The sequence below is a fragment of the Atractosteus spatula genome, chromosome 19 (genome assembly GCF_055471065.1).
Source record: "Atractosteus spatula isolate fAtrSpa1 chromosome 19, fAtrSpa1.hap1, whole genome shotgun sequence".
Taxonomy (NCBI): Eukaryota; Metazoa; Chordata; class Actinopteri; order Semionotiformes; family Lepisosteidae; genus Atractosteus; species Atractosteus spatula.
Genome location: NC_142724.1, coordinates 1325177 through 1343260, shown reverse-complemented (window position 1 = coordinate 1343260; position 18084 = coordinate 1325177). Strand labels below are relative to the sequence as shown.

Genomic DNA, 18084 nt, shown 5'->3' with positions numbered 1-18084 from the left:
CCCTGTACCAGGCAGGTACTAGCTGGTGTACTGGATTATAATTCTCTTGAGCACTTAAATACGGCCTTGAAGAAGATGAGTATGGATAACGCAACTTTGTAACTGGGATTATTAGCTAACTTTTCACTGTCTGGTGACACCAGTGTTTCTAAGGTAGTGTTTGTTACCGTACTGTGGCCTGATCCCATCAGAACCAGCGCGAGGCTGGATCTGTACTGTGATGGGAGACCCCAAAGGAAGACCAGGTTGCTGCTGCGAATGGTGTTGGTGGACCAGTAGGTAGCACTCTTTCTTCTTCAAAATTTAGAATTAAAAAAAAATGTATTTAATTTGTTTTGCAATATTTTGATTTTTGAAGCCCCCAGATTGTCCCAATATTGAGTGGAAACACTGCTGTAGGCGCAGCCATCCCTAAATTGAGATGCTGCACTAAGATCTTGACTACACACCAATTACAGATCCCTGAAATGGCGGAGTTCATAAGAGTAAAGGTGTTAGCCCCAGCGTCTTGGCTAAACCCCACTGCAGGCTTGAGAAACCTGGCCTCCCTACAATAGTCGCTTTCAGTTTCCCAGCCTGATGAAGCTGTGCAGTGGGGCTGCTGGTGCAGAATGGCTGCTGTGTGTCACCCATGTGGCCTCTGGAAACCTGTGAAAGACAACTGCTATATAAATGCAAGGAGTTATTATTATTAATTATTACACTTTCATACACTGACCTTATAATAATAATAATTTCTTACAGTTATAGAGAATATAACTTTCTGGACACTCAAAGCGCTTCAGAGGTAATGGGGATCCCCTCCACCACCACCAGTGTGCAGCCCCACCTGGATGATGTGATGGCAGAGTGCACCAGTACGCTCCCCACACACCAGTGGGGAGGAGAGCAGAGTGATGGAGCCGGTGCAGAGATGGGGATTATTAAGAGGCCATTATTTGTAAAGGCCAGGGTGCCAGGGTAACACCCCTACTATTTTCAAGAAACACCCTGGGATTTTTAATAACCACAAGGTGTCTGGACCTCAGTTTTACATCTCAGCTAAAGGACGGCATCTTTTCTACAGTATGGTGTCCCCGTCACTATACTGGGGCATTAGGACCCACACAGACTGCAGAGTGAGCGCCCCCTACTTGCCCCACTAACAAGTCTTCCAGCAGCAACCAGAGCTTTTCCCAGGAGGTCTCCCCTCCAGGTACTGGCCAGGCTGCTGGCTGGGAGCTGCAGGGTGATGTGGCTGCTGGCATGACCTCAGAGCCACTTACAGAAACGTAAGGGAAGCAGCACTGGCCACTGTGCTTTTCTTTTGCATCTGTGTGTGAACCTGATGACGGCATCTCCAGCGAAGGTGAATTCATTAAGAGCGGTGCTGATTAGCTCAAAGGGAGAGAAGAGAGAGCCCGCAGTTCTGCGGTAACAGATATTAGACTGTTTAGTGAAGGGAAATCAAAGGTTGGAAGAAGCCAGTTTCTTTCACAGTCAGGAACACCTGTCGGATCCGCGGTGCTGCTCCACTTAAATCCATCTATTTATAAACAGCTACAGTTCAGTAACGTTGTGAATTCTACCTGTAGGCAAAGGCCATGTTTTATTCATGCTCAGAAATAAACGCTATGAAAGAGGGAAGCGTTTAAAACATAAAAATAATAGGGGCTTTAGAAGAAAATGCAGTAGTCTGTTCTGTAAATGTTCGAGAAAAAAAGGATGCACAATTTTAAAGGAAATGCGCACTAGAGGCATTTTGAAGTAATATGAAGAGACTCTTGTCTTATATCCCAAAGGAGGATAACTTCCCAAACATCGCTTTCGCTGTTAGTTGCCTTGTCATCCGGCATCAAACCCAAAAGATACAAAAACACGAAAATAAGACCGAAAGCTGTGACGAGCCCCAGACCCCGGGGCTGCCCCACGTCACGGCGGCAGTGAGCAGGCGCACACAGGCGCGGTTTGAATGGGCGCTTGGCAGGGATCAGCCCAGAAGTGTTGGACATTGCCCTTTGTGCAGGCAGATCAACAGGAAACTTTAATGGCTTTCAGACGTTTTGGGAGCTAAAGTGCGTCTTTCCATTGCAAAGCAAACGCGGGAGCTATCGGGCCTTGTGCGAGTTCCCCGTGCCTGACAGCTCTCCTTTCCCCCCAGGTGAGCCGCAAGATTATAGACCCTCATTAGACTGGGCGATACATTGCCAGTCCCCCTGGCGGCCTGACCCTGCGGGCCGGATGAAATTGACTCTGGAGGTGTCTTAATCACTGCTCTTGCTGGTGCGCTGGCGGCGCGGCGTGCACCCTGCGGTCTCACGGCCGCGCTCCGCAGCGAGAGGCGCTGAACGACGCGGTAGCGCGATCACCCACCGCCGATTGCAAGTGTCGGTCTTGGTCCGTCACGCCTGGTTTCTTCAGGTTCCTCCTCCGTCGTGTTTAAAAGTTCTCAGATAACACCTTGCATCTCCAAGACTTTTCTCTTCAGAGCAAAAAAAAAAAGTAAATAAATCTGAGCAAGCTAAAAACACACAGATGAAGAGAGCAGGTAGTAATCATCGCATGCCGTTCTTTTTGCACACATGCAGTAATAAAAATAAGGAGGTGTGCTTTTGGCACTAACAAAGAGAGGAAAAGGACTCAGTTAATGAAAACAGTTTGAAAGTCATAACGTAGGCATTTTTGTTTGGTTATTGCAAAGTTTGTTTTTTCTTGGAGAAATTGCGTGTATCTAATGAACAATTCGTTATTCCTGTGCCAGTGTTCCGCTGAAGCGCTGAGTCACTCGTATTCGGGAGAGGCGCTCCCTATCTGAGTCAGCGAACACAGAAGTTTAATTCACGAGTCCTGTCTTTTATTCTCAGGTGCTGCTTGGGGCCTTCGTAGCCGTACCAGTCCCTGCAATTTCGTGGCCAGAACCTGCCCCAGAGCAATCTCATCACACGCTCATTCCCACGCGTTTCTGAGTTTGCCCAGGGCTGCCGCAGTGGGCGTTTCCAGATGCTTGACTTGATCGAAACCGCTACGCTCTTTTAACACCCTTTAATATGAATTAGGAAACGTTGCACCTGTGCCACTGATCGGGTAAGTAGGAGAGCTGAGTGACTGGGAGTTTGGGTGCTGTTGGAGTTGTCCCGGAACGGACTGGTGCTCTCAGATACTGTCGGGTTTCGACGGACTGAATTGCGGGCCCTTCAGCCTCAGGCTTCCAATACCTCATTTTTCTCCTAATGGCTGTCGAGGAAACTCTAACACCCCCGGAGGACACCGGAGTGTCACTCGGTGTGCGCGCATTGCCCTTCAGTTCCGAGGCGCTGCAGTGCTATTGGCGGCGATGTCCTCAGCTGTCACCGCAGGACAGACTGTCTCCTCCCGGGAGAAAGCTCGCTAGCCACGGGGGATATCCGGAGCGCTGTGCGCAGACCTTACAAATGACCTTTACCCCGTGCTGAGAGGGAGCGGACCGCCCATCTGGCTCCGTTTACGTGGGCACTTATTTATGCTTTTGAGTGATTTGGTTCATTATGACGAAACACCTTTTCTCGCTTGCGCTGCCTGAAACGACACGTCTCTAGAGGTAAATAACGTTTTTATGAAAGTGGTTTCGCCGGTCTGTGTAGCGAAGACAAACCTCTGGGCTAGGAAAAGCAGTCAGGTTGGAACACGAGGAAGCGCTACTTGTTTTGTTTTGTTTTTCTTGAAAGGGCTAAGATTTCATTATTTTCATTGTTTATTTCTTCTTGGTTTTTTATTTATAGACACATAAAACTAAGAGGATCGCTGTTTTCACAGCAGAGAGCTGGAAGACAAACGTGATCTCGGTGCGTCGCGGCTCGGGCGTTGTTGCGTGTGAGCGAAGCCACAAGACCCGAACCGCTTCCCTCATCTTGCAGTTTCCTTTGAGCAGGAGAACAAATCTGGGAAAAGTGTCATCTGCGTGTTGAGGCATTCAGGCATTCGTTTTCATGAAGTTTAACAAAGTTGTACTGACTGCTCAAAAGCTCGCTTCTTGACACGAAGCACAAGTTGAAAGACGTAGCAAACAGTCGACACCAGAAGGGTACAACAAAGAACCTTTTATGTGCAAAATAATGTTTTTGAGGTCTTTATGACTTCTCCCTTGAATATATTACCCTTTCATTGTTAACAATGCCTTGAAGAAAAGCAGCCGAGGAGCGAATTGGAGAAAAGAGGCAATTTCTCTTTTATGTCAAAAGAATGATAGCTTTTGTTAAGCAGTATTTTTTTTATATTTAAAAAAATGTCTGTGTTTCTTGCCAATACACAGCAGCCCCAGTGAATCTCTCCTTTGTCTTGTTCTGGTAGCAGGCAGCTGTGTCTTGGGACTTCTGTGTGATCTGTCTGATTGTTCTTTTATTATCCCTAATGAAATAAATTAGGAGGAGGACAATGTTCTCCAGCATAGCCCTGGAATTTACTCGCAGACCACTGATGCATGCAGACCTGGTCTCCATACACAGTGTCTCCCTTCCTAGCACCACTGCCTGCCCCAATTCTAGATTGTGTTGTTCTTTAAAAACTGTTCATATTTTCTTCCTGGATTCTGAATGGTAACACTTCAGTTCACAGGGTTATAACTGACACTTAAAAATGCACAATGCAGGGCTCGTGAGCTTTTCGTCTTGTTTATAAAATCTGTGCATGTAAAACCAACCTTTATATTAATAATCATACATGCAGTTGACCATCCAGTTACAAGTGGGTTAAGGATACTCTGTTGATGCTCTTCAGACATATACACAGGCTGTATAACTCATCTACAGCTTTTCCCCTTTCATTTAACTTGTTCATTATCAAGCAATTTGGCTGTTTTTGTCCAGACCGGTTTACATTCATTTCCATTTATCCTGCTGGATCATTTACTGGAGGGGTCTGAGCCAAGTCCTTGTTCACTAAGAGCAGTGTCTTAACCTGCAACCTTCTAGTTTTGACCCCGAGCCCTCGCCCGTCCTCCACGCTGCTCACTCACAAGCGGGTGGTTCTGGATAATGAGGAAGTGCCAGAGGGGCTGAAGGAATCATTAGGTTTCTATATCAGTCCTTTGAAATCCTATGGATGGGCTGTAGCACGCTGTCATTGTATTCACTTTACGTTTTTAAGCCACACAGCAATGCTGCCGAGACGTTGATTGATTAAGAGGTGTGAAATCCTCCGCATCGATATAATCTGAGGTCTGCTTGTGCCATCACCCAGCTCCTGTCCTGTAAATCAAGGGCGATGTGAATTGTGCTTGACCAGACTCTAGAAACCTGACTTCGCTGTACTGTTCTCGGATTCTAATGAGGAGGATGAGTGGGCATGATCTAGTGATCATTAAGCAGAGGGTCTGAAAGCTGCTTTCTGGTGAAACTTGGGGTCTTCACTAATCACAGCTCCTTAGCAGCTACAGTCACCGCCACCGAAGTAACATCAAGTCAGCCCAGCTGATGCTCGTGAGCTTTGAAACAGTCCTCGCTGTTTGTTCATTTCTTATTCATAACAAGCTGATTAATGAGTGAATGTCTTTCCGTTCTGCTTTACTTTATATGCATAAAGACAGAATCCATGAAAGAGGAAAAAAGTGTTCTTGTTCATTTGCTCTTTCTTACTGATGCGCTGCCTGTGCCTGCTCTTTCTGAAATCTTGCGAACAGGAGGCAAAAAATGCATCTTAGTGGAATATAATGCTAATTTAAAAACTTCAAAGGCAGGGATGAAAGTTGCTAGTTTTAGAACATAAAAGGGCCTCATTTCCTATTCACACCAAAAAGAAATAAATTGGGGATAACCACATTCCAGAGCAAAAACCTCGATGAACCTGTCAGCAGAGCACAAGTAAAGAGAGGCCGGAGCGGCATGAAATAATCTCAATAACTCCTAAAACTTTTCTAAAGAAAGGCACTAGCTGGAACGTGCTCCGGGCAGTGACGGATTTCCCATTAGGCACAGTGCCAAGGGCCTGCGAAGGAGGGAATCACTAGTGAGTAACGAAAAACGAGCTGAAACAACACGCTTGCGATCGACTCTAGGTGCTCCAAACCAATAATCGTACGCTATCTAGTGGCTGTTCTAGAAATGTGAAGTATCGAAGTTCATGTGTGTTGGCCGTGCACATATGATGTATTTGTGACGCTCATCAGAGTATAACAGTGAAACAGGTAAACAGGTGGCTCCATAGCCAAAGCTTTGTGTCTCTTCCCTTTTCCTTGCAGCGTGGAATACACCTTTACCTTGTGAAGCTGCTTTGTGAATAGTGCTGTGGGGTCAGCGAGGAAAATAATTGAACTTGACCCTTGTGTCAGAAGAAAAGAACCTGACCCCCTTTTGACCCCCTGACATCTTCACATCTTCCAAGAGCTGTAGGACTGAGCTCATCCTTGTCTTCTAGCACCGCAGGTGGGACGGAGCGATTCACCACAAAAGCAGATGCTCATAAAAAATGAATGAAAGGATTCAGAACGAATCCTTAGGCCACATGTAGAGATACTGCAAGACAGACCCAGCCATGGAGAAGAATGCTTACTCTGTATAGAACTTATTCTTCATTTTTAGTGCGTAACAAAGCTTCATTCTCATTATTTCACACCACAAATACTGCAATAAAGAAGAAATGAATCAAAAAGAAATCTTGAAGAGAAGGGGAGTATACCAAGACATAAGCCGATACAACAAGACAATGAGACAGCATTTTGATGTTCAAAATTTAGAGCTCCAGGCAGTTAAACTCTTAGAAATGAATCCGAACTTGTGTGGCAAGTGTCTAGGCCTGAGTGTCCCTAGGGGCAGCACGGCACGAACTCCTCCTGCAGCATCAGCGATGTTAACAAGCGCTCAGTTGCAACTTGTAAAAGCCACAGACACTACCTTTAGGCATCAGTGTGTTCTCCTAATTCTGTAAAAACTGGGCACTTCCACATTAGAGGTGTGAGAACTAATAGCTTCCAGCTTGGCAAGTATCAGTCTACGTTAACTTGAAAGTTTGTTTAAATTGTCTAATGAACTTACTGGTCACGGTCTGTTAAGAAGAGTGCCTTAGAGATCTGTCGATAGATACCTGAAGAAAATAGCGTACAATCCATTAGCTGTCTTTCACAAAAGAGCAAGTGAAAAGGATTGGTTCATTTTTTTTCAGATTTTGTGCCAGGAAGAATTCATGGGCAGAGATAATCACTTCAACTGCAAACTGTTGCATTTGAGGTTTGGGCATTGTTTCCAGGACAGTATTAATATCGTATTATCTAGCTCCTGCAGACACCTGTTCTCCTAAGCAGGATATTTCCTGTTCTGTGGAGGAAGCAGTGCTGTTCAGAGTGTCTCTAAATAATTGATGGGAAGCAGTTTCAAAGCGCTTGGAGCGGGTCATTCAAAAATTGATGACATGACATATCTACAGGTTTTAAGACGAGAGATGAGTCTATCTAAAATCCAATATAGAAAAAATAAAATAAAGGGATCCCATAAAAACTGCATGTCTCAGTATACAGAGCAAGGAAGCATTAGCTCCTGAAATAGCTTAAGCAGTATGAAGAGTTTACTTACAGTACACCTATAACCTGTTTAACTCATAGCCTGTCTGAATTATTATGGAATTCATAGACTGATGCAGGAAGGCTTGGTCAATCCCAGACCTGGGGTGTTCTCCCCGTGTTCGCGTGAGTTTCCTCCAGGTGCTCTGGTTTCCTCTTGCAGTCCAAAGACACGCTGGCAGGCTAATTGGCCATTAGCCAATTGTGTGTGCCCTGCGATGGACTGGCGTCCTGTCCAGGACGTACCCTGCCTTGCGCCTGTTGCATGCTGGGATAGGCTCCGGCTCCCCCGTGACTCTGAATTGGACGAAGCGGTTGGAACATAGACGGATGAATAAAGTGGGGCTCCGGTAACACAGGTGAGGTGCGTGCACACTGTGGCTACACCTCCGTTGTGCTAGCAGCACTTTCTGATCCGTGAGAGAAGTGTTTTGAATGGAGCGTCCAGGCAAGGACTCAGAGCTCTCTGGCCAGTGAGCAGATCCTAGAGCCATGGGCTCTTTTAAATGGTTCCAGTTCACTTACTGGTCTGTAATAGGCACAGCCAGGCCTTGTGAGATAGTGCCTCTCTCTGCACCGCCCTTCAGCTGGGGAGGGCAAATGACTGGAATTCAGACATGTGCGATTCTGGTTATAAAGGATGGACTTTATTTGGAAGAATCCCATTGCACAGCAGCCCCGTGCATTTCTGATTTCACAGCACATTCTTATTGGGAGGTGATGAAAGGAGACGAAAACAATTACAACTACAATACACACCTCTGAAGCATAGCCCCCCCACCCCCACCGGCTGATGCTCAGCACCCCCCTGCTTCGCCGGGTGAATTGAAGTGACCAGATCGTGCAAGGCGAGAGTGGAATTTAACCAGGACGCCAGGGTTAACACACCTACACTTTTCTGGTTTGGAAATCCTCGTACAGACAGAAAACCGCCACCTCCTGGTCAGCCAACACCACTTGCAGCAGTGATCTGGTTTTTCCTCAGAGGTCTCCTGTCCCAATACTGACCAGGCCCAGCCTTGCTTGGCTCCCGACATGTGACGAAAGCAGAATATAATATAATCAGAATATAATGGAGGCGTTGCTGCATCCAATTAAGAAGCATATGGAAAATATTTGCATTGTTTCACAATGTTTCTAATCTAATCCCTCAGAAAGGAAAAAAATCTAGATCTGCTTTTCTCTAACTATTTGCTCTCTTGGAGCCTCAAAAACTCTTCATAAATACTTAATTACTGAGGTCCTTTCATTAGCAGGCAACCTTGGTTACAGCATGCCTCAATTTTACATGCAATTGACTCAAAACCTCAGAGATCTTCCTCCTGCTCTTATATGGAAGTCAGATATCTTGTTTTTTCTTTTTAGATAAAACCTATTGATCCAGTCAGTAAGAATTTATATTCTTTTATATCACTAAAACTTGAAAAGAATTTCCAAGGCTAGTAAATCTTTCAATTCAGAACACCAAAAGCGTCTAAGTACAGCATCATAGAAAATGCAAGCGTGAGCATTTAATTTTTTGTGAAGGGAATTTAATTAAGAGTGCATATTTTATATCCTAAAAGTGTTCTGACTCAAGAATTTCAATTATCTACCTCAGCCCTTGTTAAAATAGATTTTGAGATGTAAAGATCAATGATTTTTTTATTCAGGCTCCATGGGTTCATTCAATGCAATAAACAGTTTCCTCCAGCTGATGACTTTTTTCTATTTTCTTTATATTTTATGTTTCAAAAACAGGTTGCGTTTATGCATGAAGACCTTGAGTCCCAGCTAGTCTGAGGCAGACCTGCAGCTGCGCAGACTGCACAGCCCAGACTGTAGGATCCAACCCCAGTATGCCCAAAGACCTGCTTCACAGCCTGGGGGATACATCCTATAGAGAGATCAGGACTCGTTTTTCTCGATGAAACTGTTGCACCACGTCCCCCGAGAGTGATCGGCTTCTCAATTTCCCTGCCATAGTGAGCGAGTCATTTCTGCAGCCCTTCTGGAAAGTAACCCAGTCCCTCTACAAGCGTGGGGCACAGTTAGGATCTTCGGATTTCGTGAAATGAAGGAACAGTTTGCTTGGCCCAGATTCCCAGCTTCTCTGCCATGGGTATGTACACAATTCATTCCTCGGAATGTGCATTAGTAAAATGAACCTCAGAAACAGTGATAACAAGCCACTACACTCCGAACAGAGAAGAATGAGGGCTTAGATGGAATTTATTTATTAATCAGATAAGATGCACAGTGTGTGCAAATGACATTTTTTTTTACCCCGGGATTTCAAAAAGACCTTCAGCTTCAGGTACATTCTGCAGACCACAGAATAAAATTACTTCAAGGCTTTGCACATTTTTTGCTGCATAATGCTGTCTTATTATGAGATAAAAATTCATCTCAATGTGGGTTCTTATCGCATTATAGGTGTCTCAGAGGGAGATGATAGTAAATCCTATATTCCAGATTTGTGACGGAAAACAATGTGAGAGAATAAGACCACCGGCGGCAGCAGGCGCTGCCCTCAGACGGGGTAACTGAGAAGGCGGCGGCTCCAGCCCGCGGTATTGGATGTGGAGCTGAATCAGTCATTTCAACAAATATTTCATTTCTGGCGCTCAGAAGCGTCTGCGAAAATGAGCGGAATGTAGCCCTGGGCGGCGTGCAGAACGCTCCTAGTTTTCAAACCCTCAGCTGGATGCAAATCCGCCGAGCTCCTCCTCGGAGCAGAGCGGGAGGGGGCTCTCCGGGACGCGTGAGGCAGCGGGAGCACGGACACCCGCATTCGGGGGACTGTAGAAAATGAAAGCCCGGGGTGAGGTTAGGAGGGCGGAGGTGGGTGAATTCAATGAAAGCCACAGAATCCAGTTATGGCTTTAAAAAAAAAAAGGCCTGTTATTTTCTTGGCCAATTTTTCTGACGGGTGCGGGAGAGAGCGCGTCTCCAACTCGGGAGGCTCGTTAACCGCCCGGCCAGGACGTGGTGCCGACTAGTCAGCGTCTGCCGCGGATCTGCAGCAGTTGAAAGGGGGCTTCGCCGTCCCCCCTCCTCAGACGTGTGGCTGTGAAAAGGCTGCCGGTTTCTCCTCTGGGTGTCTGCTGCTCATCGCCCTGCACTCAGACTCCAGCTCGGGAGGCTCTGAATTAGTGAGGCTGCTCTAAATTATTTAGCCATTTTGCCTTGCTAGAATCGCCGAGAACCTTTCTTTCCTCCTCTCCTGCTTTTTTAGGGTGGAGACAGCCTGACCTCAGAACTGATCTCCGAGGTGGAAGCCCACAGGGGTGGCACTGTTGGGTTAGGGTTAGGGTTAGCAGCCGGTGTCCTGTTGCGGGGAGGACCGAACATGGTATTTATTTTTCTATTCTATTCTTTTTCAACTGTAAAACAAATCCCTGTGAGTGGAATCCAGTGTCCCCTCCCCCCCTTTCCTCTTCACTTGTTCTCCATTAGTGTGTCACGATATGAAAACGAGGAGAATCCAGGGGGAACCAGTCAATGAGGAAATGTGTTTTTATTCTTGTTCTATGCTAACCCCCCAGCGAATGCCACCACCGCTACCCCTGCCTCCTCCCCAGAGCTCCAGGGCAGGAGAGGAACAGAGGTGCCGCAGGGAGGCAGAGGAGAGACCCGGGCGAGGAAGAGTGTCTCTGCGTCTTGGCTCTGCTCCCACGCCTTCGTTGTACGCTGTGTGATCGGCCGTCATTTGAGCCCTATTGTTCTCGTGGCCTTTTCATCCAAACGTTCCTCCTGTTCCTCCTCATTCCCTCAGAGTCCCTGTGTGTGTCTCTCACGCTCTCTCTCACACACAGTGCTGGGATTGAAATTACCAGCAAGCACAGCGCAAGGGCTGGCGGACAGAGTCAGATTCAACAGACAGGCGAGCTCTCACCTCGCCCTCGTCCACTCTCTCTCTTCCTCCCTCAGTTTCCCACTCCTCCCTTCTCTCTGCCTCCCACCCTCCCTCTCACTCCCTCCATCCCTACCCTGTCCGTCAGTCCCTGTGGGACAGAGCCACAGAGCTGAGGGAGGGAAGATGTATGGACTGGGCAGCGGTGTGACGAGCCAGTCCTGCCCAGCCTCTGCTGACCCAATCAGCTCCACGCACAGGGCTCCATTACAGTGCTGCCAACGCACAGCCGCAGACAGCAATGATCTGCAACAGCAACAGGTAATCAGCGCCAGCAGCTTAAAAGAAATAAAACACATCCAGAACTGTACCCTCAGCTCGCTGGCTGTCCCCCGCTGCCTCGCCTGCAGCATAGCTGTACCCACTGAGGACACAGGCAGGGGCAGGTGCAGCCTCCCACCCAGCACATGGCCTCGGTTCGGCACCACGGGACGCCAGGCCGAGGCGTGGATTTAAGAGCAGCGCACGGGTCTGGGCCGGGCGAGGGGTCTGTCATTGCAGCCACAGGGGAGCGTGTGGAGAGGGAGCGCGGGGTTCGTCAGATGGGGCTCGGGGCCAGCCTGCAGTCAGCAGTGACCTCACACAAGCACGCAGGTGGGATGAATCAACCACACTGAATCACCGGGCGGGTGGCATCATCGCAGCAGGAGGGACGCTCCACAGGGCGGGAGGGATTGCTTCCCCTTGGATTCTCCTGCTGTGGAGCCCAGGTGTCTGCCGTCTGTGTCAGGAGGCTCTGCAGGCTGGCGTGTGGGCAGGGCACCGCGGACTCCAACCAAGTGAACGGGTGCTGCAATTCCATCGAGCACTTAATCGGCATATCCAGGAATTTTGTAAAAAAAAACGATCACCACCTCTGCCCGTATATCAGGAGAGAAATGTTTTTTGTGTTAAAACAAAGCCTGTTTTTATCAGAGTGCTTTATCTGGAGCAGCTCCCTATCCAAAGCCTTGACCCCCCACCCCCCCAGCTGGCGAGTGTAAGAATGAGAGTTTCATTTTCTTCTCTCCCTCTGTCCTGTATCGAGGGATGGGAGCCTGACTGCATGTCAGCCGTGATGGATGAGGAGCGATCTCTGGCCTGGCGCGCGGTGCCGGCATCCGCAAGTCATCAGCGCGCCTCACTTTTTAATCCGCCGACTTTACCTGGCCAGAGCGGCCTCGCACCTACGGAGCAAGGCAGCAGGTGACGCCAGAGCCCCCTGGATCAAGCCGGCCGCAACTTACAAAAAAAGGTATTAAAATCCCTAAAGTTTTCAATCCTAAATCCCCCTGCAGGAGCTCAGGCGGCAAAGGCCTTCAGTGCAGCAGCTAATTTCCTGTAAAGAATAAACCCATTTTTACAGTGTAGCCCGCCGGGAAATCACTGGGAATGATGCAGTGTTTCAGCACCTCTCATCAGCAAGCAAGTTCCCTCTGCTGACCTTTACATCATTAAAATGGGTTTAAACCTTGCAGAAAATGTGCTCACTGTAACTGTATCTGCCTATGAATACTATTACAAACATAATGGGAAATGTCTTTAGGAGCCATATGAAATAACCCACTTCATGCTACACAATGAGCACCCCTCACCTTTGGTAGAATTTTTTTTGTGTGCATGTTTGGGACTTTTTTCATTCCGTAAGTTTTTTTTTTTAAAATTAATTGCACAACATGGAAAACCATATGGCGCGCAAGACGGCCACACAGTTCTTCGGAAGGCAACATTCATTAACCTCAGGTTTGTGGAGTTGAAGCCCTTCCGAGCAGCAGTGGGATCAAATCCTCATTAAAATCCTGCCCACGTAGGCAATTTAGTTTTAATTTATCAATTATCCTGAAAATAAGAGAGTCTCTGCTGGTGAGGAGATGCTAATTAGCTGAAAAAGAAATACATTTAATATTCACTTAGAGTGTCGAAATCTAACTCGGCTGTTCATAAATGATGCATCAAAAATACAGAAGATTTCTCATTCAAGGCTTTTGTTTCCCTTGTTGAGGGTGGAAAGCAATTACTGTGTGACGAACCAGTGATCTTCCGCTCGGTCTCTCTGATCGCGTTGTCTGAGGGACGGGGATGAGCTGGACAGCACCAGCACCCTGGATCTCCGGCTGGCCCAGGCAGGGTGATCGCTGTGGACGGGAGACGGTGGTGCAGCTGTGGCTGCCTTAGAGTGGCTGGAGGCGGAAAGCGGAGCTGAGGCTGAGGCTGGTTTAAATAAATCCAGCCCCATTCGTCCTCGCGCCCACAGCACAGTTGGCCTGGCGAGGCTGCGGGCTCACAGGTGCGCTGGCGAGATACGAGGCCGCTCAAGCCCTCGATAGCTCCGCTGCCTCAGGCCCAGGAATCCTGACTCCTCCTGCACCCAGCTGCACAGACCCAGAAACCCCGGCCAGCACCTCTCCAGCAAACCTGACTTCTGCCTTTCAGTCAAAGCCCTTCTTGTTCCAGCAAGTGACTGCTTCGCTTCTTACAGTATCCAGCGTTTTTCCAAAGTCTACAAGATCCGCACACTTTTTCCCATGGCTTTCCCGTGCTTTACAATAGATCCATTCGAAAGGATCACAGTCCCTGGAAAGAAAGGGATATTTGTGGTTACAAACCTCTGCAACTTACAAGAGACCAAAACAGGGCATTCTGGATCTGATCTCCCCCTGTGATACACGTCTGTCTATTTCAAACACACTGTGAGCCAACGTCTGAAAGACACTCCACAGTTTTGATTAAGGCAGCAGTGCCTGAGTAAAGGCTCAGAGTAAGCAGCTCTCCTCCACGATCTGAGGATCTCCAGCGGGGGGAGAATAAACCTGTCCAGCGCGGTCTGGCGTGCTACCGCTCCTCGTGTCGGCAGCAGGGAAGGTCGACAATACCTATTGCGTGTTAAAAAATATCTTAAAAAAACAAAAGCATTGAAATGAAACAAAATCCCTCCTTAATGGAATCTTTATTATGGGTATAATTATGGTACATAATTTGCACAGGATAATAGACTTATTTTCTGCGAGTCTGGCTCCTGCCCTGCAGTTGCTATCTCTGAGTGGTGCTTGGAAGTACTTGTCATTATGGAAATTAGAATCTGCTGTATTTGGGAAGACAGTTGTGTTTCTTCAGATTTGGCATGTAGCCTCGTTCAGACAGCAGCTCTCTTCCAGAACGTATGGATGTCTGAAACCTGACAGAAACATTTCCAGCGAACATATTCGTAGACACAGGTATCATCTCCAACGGTGTTACTCTAGAATGTATCCAGTCTTATTAATGGTTTCTTCAGCTGCAATTGCTTGACAATGATATTGTTTGTGAGTTTATTGAGCACTCATGTCCCTGGTGTTGGTAACTCAACTCACAGGTGCGCCGTCTAACAACCTAATCAAGTACATTTCTGTGTTTAGTCACAGGGGGCAGCATGTTCAGAAGTGACCTTAAATAAAATATTAAGATCCTGATGCTGCCATTGTTTTATAAACTACAGTCCCCAGACCCGTCTGCCTGCGTCTTCACCATGATTCTTACCTCTTGCCAGAGCCTGAACTGGAAAGCGCTGTGCTGTGCTGTGAAATGGGGCCGTGTCTCCAGGGAGTGAGCAGGGCAGGAGAGTGGAGCTGTGGTCAGGGCTCGGGACTGCACACCGCAGGGCTGGGAGTTCCTATCCCAGGTGAGGCCCTGTTATTGCTCTTCGCACCACCCAGCTGAGATCAATGGGTCTCCAGGCTGTCACTGTTCTCAATTGGAAAAATAAATGAATATTGAATGAGATGGAAAATCAACACTGTGTGTGCATTGGGATGAGAGGGGTCAGTTTCTGTAAACGCAGCAGGAAAGCTTAGTAGAATTTAGTAGTGGTGCCAGGAGCCCAGCCTTGGCAGTGGGCACAAAGGATTAACCTTGTGGTCAAGGGTGGACACAGCTGCCATGGAAACCGCTGGAGTTATTGCCTCAGTGACCACTGTTACACAGCTCCAAGTGCCAAAACCCAAACTCTGCTTCATGCCCTCGATGAGTAGTCACCTGGAAAGGCTTTACATTTCAAAATACATTGAAAAGCAGCATCCCCTTGAGCCTTTTAACATACACAGAACAGACTTTTTGAAGAACAGACGAATCCTGACGAAGGAGAGCTCGGCCATTTGGCCTGCTCCATGAACACCTGCTGGGAGCGAGGCGGCATGGCTGTGGTGTCATGCAAGACGTTAGCTAAAAGCAAGCTTGTGTGGGCTCAATGTCAGTGCAGATGTATGCAAATAGCGAGGAATGAAGCAGAAGCGATTGAGAAACGCTGAATCCAATCCTGGTGAAACAGCAAATAAAATAGAACGTGAATGTAGCATAGCCAAACTCTTCGGGAACATCCGCAGACTGTGGGTGTCCAACAGAAGAAACAGAAACGGCACAGGGGCTTCAATCCATTCAGAGAGGCAGCTGTGTGGTTCTGTGGGGTGTTTGCATTATACAGGCTGTGTGTGGAGTCCGGGAAGGGACACTGGGGGTTCGTATTGTCAGGAACAGGAGCAGTGTAGCGGCGAGTGGCCAGGGCTGCCACACGTCTGTAACTCCACTGACTCAGCGCTTGTTCCATCTGCCGGACTGGTTGCACCTGGAGGGCATGTGACTATCCAGCAGCAGGAAACACGAGACCGGGATCCATCAGAAAAAGGCTCAAGCACACCTCCTGTCTGTCCCATGTGTGAGCTCTGATCAATGCTTTGCCCTTTAGTCGGGTGAGGCCATAAATCAGCGCCCTGAGCTGCAGAGACGGGCTGGTCTCCTAAATAAGAGCCAGCACTCGGGACGGCTTCTGCAGGTCCATCTAGGCTGCAGGGATATAACTGCCTCTCTCCCAGCCCTCCCAGGCTGGATAACAAGCCCCAGGGAGCAGTGTGCAGAATCAAGAGAAAGGGATCAGCCCTTTCCCCCTTCCCTTCCATCTCTGTGCGAGTGTCTCCCTCCCCTGGTGACGGTTCATTTATACCTTATTACATCAATTTGTTCAGGATCAATAGGCAGCTATATTCAAACCAACCATGAGATAATTAAACGCCGGGCCGTCTGAAAGCAAGCAGTGCTCTCACAGATGCCTGGGAATCTCGGGGACAGGAAGTGGAAATCGATACCCAGCCAGTGGACGTTCAGCATCTCTTTCCCGGCTCCCTGAGGGCAGGTGGTCATCATATAAAAGAGATGAAGTCGTGAAGGAGCTGCAGGTTCTTATTGATTTCCCTGACTTTTTAAAAAAGGCTTTCTCTGCTGCACATTCACAGGACACTTCAGAAAGCCCACAACAGCACAGTTTTCCCATTTTTCCTGGCCTCACTTAAGGAGGACAACTGCCTTGTGCACACCAGGCGAAAGCTTCTTGAAATATTCAGTGGGTCTGAGCAGCAGAGATGGCGGTGTGCGGGTTTATGAAGCATGTTTCCCATGACAATAGCCTGCTCCTGCCGCTGCCCCTTCCTTGCAAGGCTTTTGTTTCTAATTTACAGAGCCTTGTGCAGCTGCCTTCGAAGTTTTGACTGCTGGCTGGCCGCAGACAGAAACGCTTGGGGCTTTTCGCTTGGAAGTCGAATCCGCAGTTCCAGGGGGACCCAGCAAGACAGCGGTCTTATTAAGGCAGAGGTCAAGGACTGTGAAGGTCTTCTAATATTGTACCAGCAATAAGACAGTGTCTACCTCCAACACACAAAGCCCCTGCTCCCTGGCCTGCTCAGGTCACTTAATATTGACGTGTCCAGCTGGGAGATTAGGCTCTGTAGACCAGACAGCCTGAGAGTCAGACACACCTCCCTTCTGGGCGGATCATTTCTTGTCTGTAATATCCAAAGCAAAGTGTCCGTCTTTGAATGTCAGATTTATTTCATTATTACTTTGCTATAAGCAGAAGCCAAAACTACGTGGAAGTGCTTTTAAAACTGACAGCAGAATACCACTTCTGTACACAAAGGGTTGTGGGAGTATGGAACAAGCTACCTAGTCATGTTGTTGAAGCCGGTACTCTGGCTTCTTTCAAGAAATGGCTGCATGAGATTCTTGTATCAATTAACTACTAATTACCAAATGGGCTGCCAAATGGTGTCCTCTCATTTTAACCTTTCTTATGTTCTCATATTGCCTTTACCTAGCTGTTTGATGAAAGCAAACACTACCAGTCCAGAGTCCCAAGACTGTCTTTGTAGCACAGGACTCAAGGCAAGTTAAGCTAAATCTGGTTTGTTAGAAATTTTGAATAACCTTGATGTAAAAATATAAGCTTCAAATTGTTGGCAGTATCTTCCCTACAGCTGATGTCTATTTTACTTCTCTGAGGATTCATGTTCACATACAATGATCATTCATTAAAATCAATAATGTATCGATTTCCCTCCTGTACCTGTTTTTATTTTCCTTCGGATGAACTCCAAAAAAGCAAAGGCCAGTCTAGTTGACTCCTTTCATTTTCAAAATAAAAAAAAATCACCCAGACCTGCATGCATAAATAAATGTAAACGAAATCATGAAATCTGTCTTTCATCCTGCTCCTGTCTAAGAGATTGTCGGTAGACTGAAGTGCCATCACTCTGTTTTCGTGCATGCAGGTTTATTCTGGTTTTGCACAATCTGGTTTGTAGGACGGTCCCGGCCAGAGGAAGCCATCATTCCAGCCTCAGCTGTTTTTGGAGAGCAGGAGCCCCAGCTGAAGGAGAGGAAATAAATAAATCAATAATTTTCT

General features: G+C 47.5%; 1 long non-coding RNA gene across 3 annotated transcripts; it reads left to right on the top strand.

Moving 5' to 3' along the window:
* Nucleotides 1–3437: 3437 nt before the first annotated feature.
* On the top strand, nt 3438–17726 carry LOC148817798 (uncharacterized). 3 transcript variants are annotated; one of them, XR_016094492.1, is made up of 7 exons: nt 3438–3556; nt 9245–9605; nt 10722–10838; nt 11032–11660; nt 12427–12633; nt 13381–15036; nt 16862–17726. It is a non-coding gene; the product is annotated as an uncharacterized LOC148817798 (long non-coding RNA). The 3 variants fall into 3 exon arrangements; XR_016094491.1 differs by having other exon boundaries at nt 10722–11660; nt 13381–14593; nt 14905–15036; XR_016094490.1 differs by having other exon boundaries at nt 10722–11660.
* The last annotated feature ends 358 nt before the right edge of the window (nt 17727–18084 follow it).